General features: G+C 41.4%; 1 protein-coding gene across 4 annotated transcripts in view; it reads right to left on the reverse strand.

The window, feature by feature from the left end:
• Positions 1–13,518, reverse strand: part of cntnap2a (contactin associated protein 2a) — a 232,632-nt gene that overhangs the window by 69,757 nt on the left and 149,357 nt on the right. The window lies entirely within an intron of this gene.

The raw sequence follows: 13,518 nt of genomic DNA on the forward strand, positions 1-13,518 counted from the left end.
CTCCCTTGCTAGGATAGCGTGTGAGGCTAACAGCGACTAAACTAAGGTGTTAATATGTGTGCACTTTTTTGACTGGCTGCTTAATGGTTAAAAAGTTAATAATTTGTCCAGAATTAATTTGATAACTTCATCATAGGTAACGACCAATCAGGGGGTGACCTGTCTTCTGGGTTTGTTCAGCAATCCGAGCTATGATTGGTCATTACTTGTTTCCTAAACACGGGTTATGTCATTTTCAGTCCACAGCAAGTGGAAAAATTTGTTTTTAAAAGGCATTAATTGTTCATGAAAAATAATAAGTTATCGCATTAATTATAAGCAGAATATTATCTTCTATCTTCTCCTTCTTGAAAATGGTCAAGTATCCCTTTAACAATTTAATTTTATGTTCATTTGAAAACTGTTTTTTTTTTTTTTGACACCGCTAGCTATTCACCGGTTAGCATTGTTGTTTTGGTTGGACCCTTTTCGAGTCACCACTGATTCGTGCACAATGTTTAACAACAACTATCTTGTAGACTTTTTTTTTTTTTTCCTTCTCAAACCTTATTGTTGTTTAATGACAGCATGCATATGATAGAATTTTTGTTATCCCAATTACTCGGAGTTCAAGTGTTGTCTAAAATGTTTTTTTGGGTGGCTAGAACACTCATTTTGCAACCTCGAGGTTTTGGTAATTCATACAGAAAGAGGCACTTAGAGAAGATTAAACCAACTAGTTTTAAAGACTCATGAAAGAAGAATCAAGCAGGTAGAAATTAAAACTGATGCCAAAAAAAAAAAAAAAAGAAGCAAATTCCACTGTAGACATTTTGTGATCCTGGCCCGACTTTTTGTACTAGAAGTATTTGCTCGTCGGCATGGAAAGACTAAGTAATCGGCTTCTCATGAGTATGGGCAAAAACTTAGCAACAGACGATACTCCGATTTAACACTGCAGGATGGCCTGCGGCAAGCTGGGAGCTGTTCGAGAAGTACCATTTCATGTGATGATGACAAAACATACTGCAAACAAAAACTCAACCGTGCGCGCACTCGCTGTATCGTATCACAGACGATGCTCCCTTAGAAATCCGTGTGCACATATTGCAATAGCTGGCAGAGGTCAGAAGGTTCTTCATTCAACTGCGCCATCATTATTCTCATGCAGCATTTCAGTGGGATTGACATGACCCCATTTACAACCAATACACGTATTTTTTACATTAAAATCACACAAAACTTAACATTGTTTTTGTGCTTTCTTAGGCATTTTTTGTGGCATATATTATTCCATTTTTCTGGACTGTAACTTTTCCCTTCAAGTAGAAAATAGATGAAAAGCCAAAACGTCGAATAAATAGTTTCAGCGGCCATTCATTACACGTATCGGAGAAGGTTAAGGGAACAACATGGAGAAAAATCTAAGGAACAACCCATAGAAGATTTCTGCCATTAAACCAATGCTAGCTTAAGTGCACTATAAGATGCGATGCTCATATTTACAGTATCATTGTATGGCTGCAAGTGAATGAGCAAATAATAAAATAAATGTTAAGTAGAAAAGTGACTCCTTTTAAAACCTCCTCAGAAGGTCACCATGTTTTTTTTTTTATGTGATAGCCCTGCAATGGAACACTGCTAAAAGCTGAACTTACTCACACAGCAAGGTGTCTTCATATCACGCGGCGAATCTAATCACAGTTTACAGCTCAAGTACGAGTCTTGTCATGCACCCTGAAAATGAATTATGATCATTTCCAAAGTCCCTTGGGAAAAAGCGGCCGCGGGAACACCTGCAGAAGCAGTCAGTGACCTTCGAGCAAGTCTCACAATCACCCCCTACAGAGATGCACTGTGGGGGACACAACAGATCAAAAAAAAAAAAAAAAAAAAGTCACACTTCTGCTAAAGTGCCATTTAAGTTTTTCTCTTGCTTTTGCTCCCTTATCATTTTTCCCTTATCAAAATTGTTGACTGCTCCCAAGTTTTTCAATACAATATATGCTCCAATCTTGATAAACATGTTTTGTGCATGCACACACACGGCTGCGGTCCAAAAAAGAACGAAAAAAAAAAAAAATACTCTTCCCACCACAACAGTTATGTGCTGATGCCTTTTGTCGCTGTGCAATGCAGTTGACAACCAAAAAAAAAAAAAAAAAAAAAAAAAAAAATTTCAGGCAGGGCTTCACACTGTAACAGGATGTTGAGTGTCTATCTGACTGCTGTGATGCTTTGCCATTTCCCACTTCACAAAGCCAGAAAAAAAAAAAAAAAAAAAAAAAAAAAAAAAAAACATCCTGAGCGCAACAAATACGCTCGCCCAGCAAGAAGTCAAAGCTCTCAAATGGATTTCAATGAAAACGAATTAAGCCAAGTTATGCCATTGTACTAAAAATAATTACAATAATAAACGTGCACAGACCGCATGAAGCGAACTGCCGCGGAAAAATAACGAGATCCAACACAGCTGTTGTCAAAAGTCTGCCTTTTACAAAAACGACTGCCTGTATTAATTTAACAACGTGTTCATCATTGTGGTTGCATTTTGCAGTGGCATACAACTGCAAAACATCACACTCGGGTCCGTTTTAATTATGTAGTTTAATAACACAGAAGGGAGAAAACGATTCACATACTATAGTCAGATAGTGTCAATCACAAGTAACTACTCATTTGCCATACTCTCGATGCCAATTTTGGATAACATAAAACGCAGGTCTACTTAATGGTGTGGTACATTGCTTGGATAATATGATTATTGTGGCAGGAAATTCCACAGCATAGCAATTTCTTAGGACATTTCCCAAGCGAGGACACAACTTTCAGCTTGAAAGCATCTTCTAATCACCATTTGCTCCAGCTTTAAGACGGCGCTTATGTTGCGGTGGCAAAGTCGTGACTCGGGGGGGGGGGGAAGTGCAGCACACAGTACAGTGTAAGGGCAACCTAAAACTGTATACAGCTCTCACCTTTGTCGAGTCGACAATCTCTCTGGATTATGCATGGGTATTTAGGCGTGCGCAAATTTCTAATTGGCACGCAAAGCACTTTCCAAAGTGATAGAAAATGCGTCTGTGGAAGGCTAGTTTGAATTGCATATCCGTTTGAGTGTGTTAAGACGCCAGGGGTGAGCATAATAATTGAGGCGATCGCAGTGCGCGCAGGGGCGGGCGACTCCAAGTTATGCAGTTTGTCACGGTTAGAAACGGACAGTATGCACCGTTGTGGGAGTGAACACAGACGACTTGATTCACAGCCGAGCCGAAAGAAGCGACTCCTCTCATTCCCTTTAACTCATTCACTCCCAGGACATTTTGGCTGTTTTACTGGATTTTGACTGATTTTGCAAGGCCCATAGTATATTGTGTCCTATGGCTATAAAAACATGGAACCTACCAAAAGAAAGATTAAAGTCTCTTCTTTCATCAGGAAAAAAAAAAAGTGTATTTCTAGCTGTTTCCATTTTGCATCAGTTAGCATTAGAACATGGCTAAGTTTCATCATTATTCACAAATCTGTTTAAAATAGTGGGGAAAAGAGCTTTTTGATCTCTTATACTCTGCTGCCATCTGCTGGCCGTTTTTGTAATAACTACCATTGCTTCAAGCATTCTCTTCAGTTCAGAGGTTGCATCAAAGCCACAATGTATAATTACATCTTTGGGGGCATGGTAATATTTGAAATAGAACCTATTTATACGTTTTTGGGAGTAAATGAGTTAAAGGGGTATGCCGTATGCCAAATTGCAAGTTTGCGGTCTAAAGAAGTCCAAAATGACATGCAGTAAATGGAAGTCAAACTGCATGGACTGATATCAAGGCTCAATACAAAACTTTCATGTAAATAGGAGTTCGGAACAATAAAGTTTCGAACAATAACAGTTCTTGACCTCATTCATTGTTAATTTCCGAATTTCGTCAACTGTGGATCCATTTCAAATTAGATCTCAGAATCTTTTTTTTCCTGTTTGCCTTTTGTGTTGCTATCCCATAATTTAAAAGTCAGTCTGTGTGCGTGTACGCGTGCACCGCCCCCTGACGAAACCCCGCTCTCGACAAACTCCCTTTTTTCATCCACCAGCATCGTGATCAATCACGCCGTGGTTCACTTGACCCCCTTTCAATCCCATAATGCCTTGCTGTAATCCACACTTCCATCCCGTGAAGCTGGCCAGCTGACCCCGCCCCCCCCCATCCTTTCCATGGGTGCCCTCGTATCGCGCCTCCCACTCCGCTCATTCTGCCAGTCAGGGAGGACGAGACGGAGAGTTCTCCCTCCCCCGGGTTTGCTGACCCTTGTCAGAGCGACAAAGTGGCCGGTACCGCTCGCCGACACAGCTGGAAAATGAAGGACTTGAGAGGGCGAGAAGGTTCAGAGCGTGTGTGTGTGTTTCATGATGATACATATGAGGCAAGGCAGAGCGAGACAGAGAGGTCTCTGTGTGGCAACAAAAGAGGAACAGACAGATTGGGGCTATGTGTGTCAGGGTTTTTTTTTTTTTTTTTGTGTCTGTATGTGAGAGATGAGGCTAAAGAGTGTTGTTTGGAGAGGAAACCGCGTTGCAGATGGTTGCGGTGATCCAGCTGTTCCCCCTCCAGCGGGTTAATGAGCATCACGGCATCTCCTCCTCTCTTTTATCTCCACGCCGCGTGAGCCTGTTGGCGCACGACTATTTAGTCAACATAGCCGGTGGCGCAAAATTGAGATTCCCGATCCATTTGAGCTTCTCGGCACTCGCAGCCACTTTGCCAGACGTCACTCCCATGTTTGTTCGATATAAAGCAGTGAAAGTACAAAGCTAATGCCCTGGTTTTGTTTTTGTTCTGTAACATTATTCCAGCAACTTGATCACAATCCCAAACAGTTACGACCCTCTGGGACTGTAATCCAAGGCAGAGCACAAATATTTTTCCGTTTTTTTTTCCCCCCTCACTTATTTGCCTGTATGCCATTTCGCAAAACCCCACCCCCTGCCACCGAACCCCCCCACCCTCCATCCACAAAACCCCACAAAGGGGGACTATATGCCAACAAATGCTTTTGTAGCTCATAGTGTTGTTCCGATACCGATACTGGTATCGGCAGAAGCGCCGATACTGCATTAAAACAGTGGTATCGGTATCGGTGACTACTCACAAGTAACATGCCGATGCCATTAATTCCAAAGCTAATATAGGATTTTGGATGCAGCTTCAGCTTTTTCATGTTGAGGAAAAAAATGCCGTAAGTATCGGTATGGTATCGGTATCGGCCGATACTGCAAAGCTGGGTATCGGTATCGGGGGGCCAAAAAATGGTATTGGAACAACACTAGTAGCTAACCGGAGATTTCTCTGTAAAATTCAAATATATAGTCAATTATCTACTGTGTGGTCATTATTTTGTTTTTTTATGAATAAAAATGAAAACACCCCATTATTTAACAGGCCTATGGCATTTTAAAAAAGTAGAAAAACGCATTTAATTAATATAAATGAAAGTAGCTCCAAGCATATCTGAATGTGAATTTTGTCGTCAAGTCAAATGAAAACCTCCGTAATTTCTACCTGCAGTGATTGTTATTGCTCGGGTTTCCTTGCCAATGGGCGCTGTTTATTTTGCAAATGCTGACACAACAGGGAGTCTGACTGTGACAGTAATTAGTGCTGCAGAGACTTCCATGTCAACCATTGTCATCTTCCATAAAATAGATCCACTTAAAAAAATATGGATATTAGTGGAAAAACCCTCCATAATCGTATTTTGCTTACTCTCAATGTATTTAACTCATTCGCTTGCCGCCATTTTCACATTTTGCAATCCCGTTCGCTCCCGGCTGTTTTACTGGATTTTGACTGATATTGCAAGGCCCACAGAATATTGTGTTCTATTGCTATAAAAACATGGAACCTACCAAAAGAAAGATTAAAGTCTCTTCTTTTATCAGGAAAAAAAAGTATGTTTCTATCTGTTTCCGTTTTGCAGCAATTAGCATTAGAAGAGAGCTAAGTTTTATCAGTTTTCACAAATCTATTCAAAATTGTAAGTAATTGAGCTTTTTTTTTTCTACATGGCCCTGGTTGATCTCCTTTGCTCTGCTGCCACCTGCTGGCCGTTTGTGTAATAACTACCATTTCTGCCACCGTTCTTCGCAGTTGAGAGGCTGCAGCAAAGCCTTCTGTATGCTCTAGCATAAAAAACAAAAAAAACAAAAAACATAAATACGTCTTTGGGACACTTAAAACAAAACAAAACTTATTTACACGTTATTGGGAGCAAATGAGTTAAATGAAAAGACCCACAGTATATACAGCATGCTTGTGGTAGCTTGTGGAAGCTTAGGCTACTTCAGTTTCCCTCATCCAACTTTCTGTGTTTTTTGTAATACCCCCTCAAGGTCAATGTGGATAATCAACTTCCCTCCGTGTGTTGCATCATTAGTGCCGCCAAATGATAGTTCCGCTAGTTTTCTCCTGGTGTTTTTCCCAGTTGGTCTAATGCGCCGCCGTAATCCGAGACTGCGCTGAAAAACGCCTTCAGTGATTGCGGCACGCGCATTGCAGACTCCGGGCCCCGTGCACGCCAAAGACAATAAACGTGTTTTATGACGTATAAAAGCGTGAGGGTAAAGGAAGGAGACAGGTAAAAAGGCTTTCCATTACGCTGCATGTAAATGAATGTCTTTAGCGTGAGCGATCCATCAGAGGAACGCCACTTTGATGACCGGTTTGCGGTCATGCACTACACTTTGGCAACTTTCGAGAGAATTAATGGCAAGCAAGCAATGGCCCAAGATATCCTAATTGAGATCAACTGCTCAACAATTTACAAGTGAGACAACATTATAAATACTCCTCAAAAGTTTTTTTTTTTTTGCATTTTATCTTTCAAGCCGCCATATGGCTTTTTTTTTGTTAATGAACAATTGTTAGTGAGTGTCGGTGTGCATGCAAGTGAAAGTGACTAAAGCTCAGTCAATCTCATTGAGGGCAATATGTATTCATTTGAGGTGTGCGTCAAGACTTTGTAGCACGTTGCTAGCGGCATATCATTCCGTGTCAAGGGCAAGTTGCAGAAAACAAACTAATCTGCTTCCACTCCAGTTCTCTCCTTTGACTCTTTCCATTTGTTTTTTTTGTCATTCTACATCAATCAAAAGTCTTACATGGCACTTTTTCTCTATTACTTCTTCTGATCAGCATGCTTGATGCACTATTTTGACTATTTGTTTTTTCCCCAAACTGCCCTTTTCCTTGTTCTGCAGTATGAATAGCGTGTGCATTTTTGGATGTGGGATAAAGGCCGATGGTACGGTTGGGCATGATGTAAATATGCAAAATAGGATACAAAAAAAAAAGAAAAAAAAAGTGAGTTTGTGCCGGTAAAGTGTCAACGTTAGATAGGATACAGACAAATAGACAGGCAGGCATGTCAGAAATTGATTTAAAGCTATTAACTTCCTGTAAATGTAAATGTTACTTTGTTTTATGCGTCTTTAATCAAAGATAACGTTAAACGCTGACGGAAATGCAGTAGACACCTCTTGAGTGTGCCAAATGAGCCGTAGCTTAAAAAAAAAATAAAAAAAAAAGGTTACATGCATTTTCCTGGTATTTTTCATACTATTTCAGAGAAACAAATGAATGTAACTAAGCCTGTGCATAATTGCATAGTAAAAAAGAAAAAAAAAAAAAACAACTAGTTTACAGTATATGTATCAGTACTTGATAAATTATGTCTGATCTTAAATATATGGAATTAAAAAAAAATAATGGAGGCGATGGCTATAGGACATTTGAAAAAAAAAAAAAAAAAAAAGATTTGCAGTTGTGCTACTGAATCTCTGCAGCAATTAACGTGAAAATCTCCCAACAGAGACGCGGAGCAGATCATTTGATCACTCAGCAAGCGGTCTGAAATCTTACCCACGTGAGCCCTAACCACGGTTCGAGGTTTTTCTAAGGGGGGGGGGTACGTTTAATGCTGCTGTGAGGCGATGATCTCCACACTGTAATATAAGGAACGTGCACACACCAGAGCAATAACACAGTTATTAGCTAATAATTAACAGTGGTTAATGTCAATGAGAGTGAACAGAGGTTCTAAGTGCATTCTTACGTATATATGTGTGCGTGCGTGTGTGTGTGCTTCTAGGAGTGGAACTTATTTATACGTAGCCCCCAAGGCTCATCCTAAGGCTCTTTCACAGAGTCTCACAGAGCAGATGTGATACAAAGAAAAATCAGAAGAAATGGATGATCGAAGAAAAGACGAGAGAAGCCACAGGCACAAAGACAGAAAAAAAAAAAAAAAAGCAACATAAAATATAAATAGAGTGCATGATTTGTGTAAAAAATGTTGAACTGTACACTCGTGTTTCACTATGTGCTTTGGATTGTATAGGCAGCAATGCACGTCTTTTTTAAAGTGCCATATTAAATGATGAACCTCCATAACTCACCTTGACCACTTCAATTTGGTGCACTGCCTGAAGCTGTATTGAAATGCATATAATGGCTCACAAAATTGTTGCATCGCTACCAATAATATGCGCACAGTGCTACAATTTGTTCAGGGATTACATTGGTACTTTGTGGCCTTTTCTATTGAACACTTTGAATGTAAACACCACAAAGTGAAAATAATAGCCTGAATGTGCACTGTGAGAACTAAAAGTATTTTCAGTGTTAACGACCGAGATTATGGGAATCACTCACTAATTCTTTCTTATAAAGGAGAAAGCAAGTCAAAAATCTTCTTTGCAGTAATACGGTCGATGTGTCCCCGTGAGTCAAAACATGGTTTTCTGATTAATATTGCATTTGTGGGATAAGAATAAAATGGAAACATTCATCAATTTATGAGTAAGGGCCATTTTGGGAAAAGACGCAATCCATCGGAGACCAAAGAATTCAAATTGTCACGATTATTCAGTGCTCGGCAGTGCGAGCATTCCACTCGCAAATGCGGGCAACTTTCAAGTGCGTGCTGGTGAAAAAAAAAAATATTAATGCTTCATCTGCACTATGTTTAAAACGGACATTGGAAAGTCGCCGTGTCCACCACTGGCTCTCCCGTAGCAACTAGCGTTGTTCCGATACCGATACTGCATTAAAACAGTGGTATCGGTATCGGTGACTATTCACAAGTAACATGCCGATACCATTAATTCCAACGCTAATATAGGATTTTGGATGCAGCATCTTGTGTCTTGCTCGTGCACAACATTCACTGATATGTGACATGTTCACTGCATGCTGATCTAAGTTATCCTATTGGCCCTTGAAAGCTCTGAACCAATGGCAGGACAGCTTTTTCATGTTGAGGGAAAAAAAAAACCTCAAGTATCGGTATCGGCCGATGCTGCAAAGCTGGGTATCTGTATCGGGAGCCAAAAAACGGTATCGGAACAACACTACTCGCAACGAGGGCCCACCGTCGCACGCCGACTCAGTCGAATAGTATTTGAGTGAAACATGACCTGCCGCAACGTGATTGGCTGGCTACTTCCTGATCGGGCACAGCATACGCGTAAACGCGCAGACTACGATTTACACACAAACATTTAGCTAATTAAAAAATAATAATAATTGAATGATGGTGGTAAAGGAGGGTCAGCATAAGGCGCCAAATCAAATGATATGGATGAAAAGGGCAGGGGAACATCGGTGGAGCAGCAGGTGAATAAAAAAATAAATAAAAAAATACTGCTTTCAGCCACACACGGACTACTCATCCCCTCGTGACTTCTTTCCAGCGTGTGGATTATAGTAATCACTCAGCAGATGACAAAGTAATGATGATTAAATTCAACACCGCTTATAATATCGCAAAAGAAGAATTCACATTCACACAATTTAAGCCCCAGATTTCACCGATGAGGGAAAAAAAAACCGGGTTGAATGTGAATCCGACCCACGCGAACGGCAAGGCTTGCGCCCAGTTTACCGGCGTCACAACTGACAAAATGGCGTCGGGCCCCGTACATCTCGTTCCTAATAGGTGGCGACGTGGACGTCTCCACCAAAGAGTGCGAGATTGAAAACATTTGAAAATGCAAGAGCGTCCGCTTTTCTCATCGGCCACATTGAAGTTACGTGTTGTAACGCGCAGGCTGATTCGCCACCGATTGGTCTGATTTTTGACCCGCAGTAACCACAAGCCGCCTTATATCAGATTGCATCGTAAACACGTCGAGTTCCTGTTGTGATAGAGAGAAAGAATCTTGCAAGATCACTACTTGAAAAAATAAATAGGGATAAATCCCTACAGGGTAATAAAAAGTGAGGGGGGGGGGGGGGGGGGGGGAGCAAGATGCTGCCCTTGCAAACTCTGTCTGGTGCGAGCTTAATGTTGCGTAAAGTGTAGCACACTCTTTGCCGACACTGCGCCTGTGCGGCTAAGTGGTAAATCGCCGCACTCAGGTCGACCGACGACAACGAGGCAGAGTACGACACGCAAGTCTGTCAACACAACATATGACGGCATTATCCCGAGCAACGACGCATCACGGCAGCAAACGGCACATCACGGCGTGCAAATGTTTTGTGTGACCAGTCCCAGCATTTTTCTCTTTCTTTGGCTAAACTTTGTAACAAATTCACCTTCGACGCCGTAGCAGCGGTGAACGCAAGAATACAGAAAGGTTGCAAGCCAATTTCATCTCTTCATTTGCTGCGCTTTATAAAACCTGACTCCACTCTGCAGCCTGAAGCGGGAGAAGACCGCCACGTCCCCCTTTGCCCTGAATTGGTTGCGCTGCCTGAGTGGATTCTGTCATGTTAATTAGCCTCTTGCCAATAATGGGTAAATGAAGTGAGTATCGCTGTGGTGATGCTGAGAGTCGGGAAATATGCCCGAGGACCCGGGTAGCGGTTCTCTTTCCACTTTTATTTCAGTATTCACTTTTAACACTCGTACCCCTCTCTAGCCCCGCCTTTCTTCATGGCTGAAGTCACCTCACAAATTAACGACACTGTAGCCAGAACATTAGTCGGGTAATGAAAGATGTGCAACAACGTATATCCCCAACAGGCCAACATAAAGAGATATCACGGCAAATATAAAGGGATAGTTAAACTTAATGACGCCATTCCAAACAGTTAAGAGCCAATGACACGCTCCTCGTCACATCCGCAAGAGTGAATACGCACACAGTCAACACGTGCGAGTTGACGTTAGGGTCACAATAATCCACTGGTTCTTAAACTTGTTGAAGGTACTGATTTCTATGGAAATTCTATCCTATATTTATAGATCATGTTGAAACAAACACAGTTGCTTTATTAAGATGGAACCCGTGGAGCTGCGGATGCAACGGAAACAGCAGAGGCCCCAGAATTGAACCCTGTGGAACACCAGTGACGAGGGGTGGGGGTGCACTTAGCCCTAACTAACATACTGTTTACTTCAGAAGCATTGCAATCATCGAAGCAGCTGCCGGCTGAATTCTAAGAAATTGAATGAAAAGATGGTAAAATGGCCAATCAAGTGCACAAACATTTTATGCTCACGTTCAACATTGTGACTTTTTTTATTTAAAAGCAACATTAACATTCCTATGGCATTTACAGTGATGAAATATTTCATGGCTCCCTCTATTAGTTTGGGTTCATATGGAATCAATTATTTAGAGGCCTGTAATCTCATTTTAATGACTTTAGGAAGAGGCGTATAAACCTCAAAGTACCACCAATGTGTTATTTAAAAATTATTTTTGGTTGTGTGGGATGAAAATGCACATTTTGACACTCTTCTGAAGCTGAAGAGTGATGATGGCTTCCCAATCTAAAAAAAAATAAATAGGCAATAAGAGAGAAGCAACTTGGGAATTCGGCCTGTTGATGCATTTGAAAAGGTTAATGACGAACGTGGAAACAAATGAGAGCAAACAATAATCAAGTGGATGAGACGCGCAAGAGCCTCATTAACCTCCAGTAACTCGCATCACCTTCTGCTTGTTATACCCAAAAACTGATTAGTCACATGTTTATCTAACTGTTAACTGCATGGGAACTTTTGTATGAAACCAGATGCTGCATATGTCGCTCTTTTTTTTTTTTTTTTAATGTTTAGAATGGTTAGCCTAAAATCCTTCAATGGGTTGACTGAGAATAATCCTCTTTTGGCCACAAAAAGAAGATTACAAAAACACACCTTTACTTAAAACAAAGCTGGTCTTCTTATGATAAACAACCACACGGCAAACAAAGTATGTGAAATGTTGAACGTCCTCTGTTGTTGTTGGATTTGGACTTCCGAGTGTAAACGCGACTTAACGCCGCTGACACCGAAGACACGTTAAAGCAAGATCAGATCAATGCGCAGTACGCCTACACTCCTTTTATTGAAATAACCACTGATACGTGCATGATGCAGCATTTGGCACCAGGCATGACGAAAAAGTGAGATGAAAAGAATCTTCACCTTGAGCTGCCTTACTTTAAACAAATTGAGTTCACACGAGCTCTTAAAGCGTCAACTCGGTGTTTAATCGCACACAATTATCACGTTATTAGCGCAGATGAATCACATTATTAATTTGGACCGCAGATGATCCTTTAGCTGGACAGCAGTTGCTTATGTTTAAGGTCGTAATGCAACATGAATATCGACGGGAATGCTCATCAATTTGACATTGATACACAAACTGTTTGTTAAAATGTGAACTGGTCTGAGCCCTGAAAATGAATCCCAGTCGGGGATTCTTGTGTCTCATCTGCATTTATTGCATCCCACCCACAATAACGAAAAGCTACATTGAACGCGCGAGTCTCGACTTGAAACAACACAAGTCCCCAACGTGCAAAAGAAAAGAGGCGGGGTTGGACAATTAGGAGCATTTCTGCAGCATCCTAATCGAGAGGCGTCACTAGCGGCAGACCATAATTCCCATTTAACGCTTGGTTTAGCTCCAGAAAACCCCGTTGTCGAAGACGAGAGTCCAGAATAGCAAGTGCGAGCGTGTTGTGCGCACGCGTGCCGACGTGCGCAATGGAAACGCTGCCGACTCGCCCATTTGATGAAAGCTGACAGCTCATTTATAGAGGGGAAATTTGGGGTAAATGATTTTTCCTGGCACAACTTTTCAGTCACTGTAGACTGGTAATTGGATTTCCCTGACTCGCGAGGTGGCGAATTAGGAGTAAACTAGTCAATGAGGGGCCATGTGTGTGCGTGGAACACAAAAAGAGCGCCCTATTAATATCGTGTGCGTTTGTGTGTCTTTTGGTCATCGACAGGTTGAACGCCTTTGTGGACTGGAGGTTAATTGTAAAGTTGAAACTGCACACTAGAAAACACACCTATCAATATTTCTTTTGACCTCCTCTATCAAGAACAGAGACGTTCGTTCGCACGCACGCACACACACACACACACGATCCTCTCGGACCTCTAATTGCTGTCGTGTTTTGTCTTTATGAAGCAATTCCCTACAGTGGGTCTTTGGGTGCACTGTTGTGATGCCCGCGTGCATTTCGGTTTACAGCTTTGTGAGAGCGGAAAGTGGATCTGACAAGATGCTCGTTAGATTGTTATGCGCTAAATACGTTA

Source organism: Festucalex cinctus, chromosome 20, assembly GCF_051991245.1.
Source record: "Festucalex cinctus isolate MCC-2025b chromosome 20, RoL_Fcin_1.0, whole genome shotgun sequence".
NCBI lineage: Eukaryota > Metazoa > Chordata > Actinopteri > Syngnathiformes > Syngnathidae > Festucalex > Festucalex cinctus.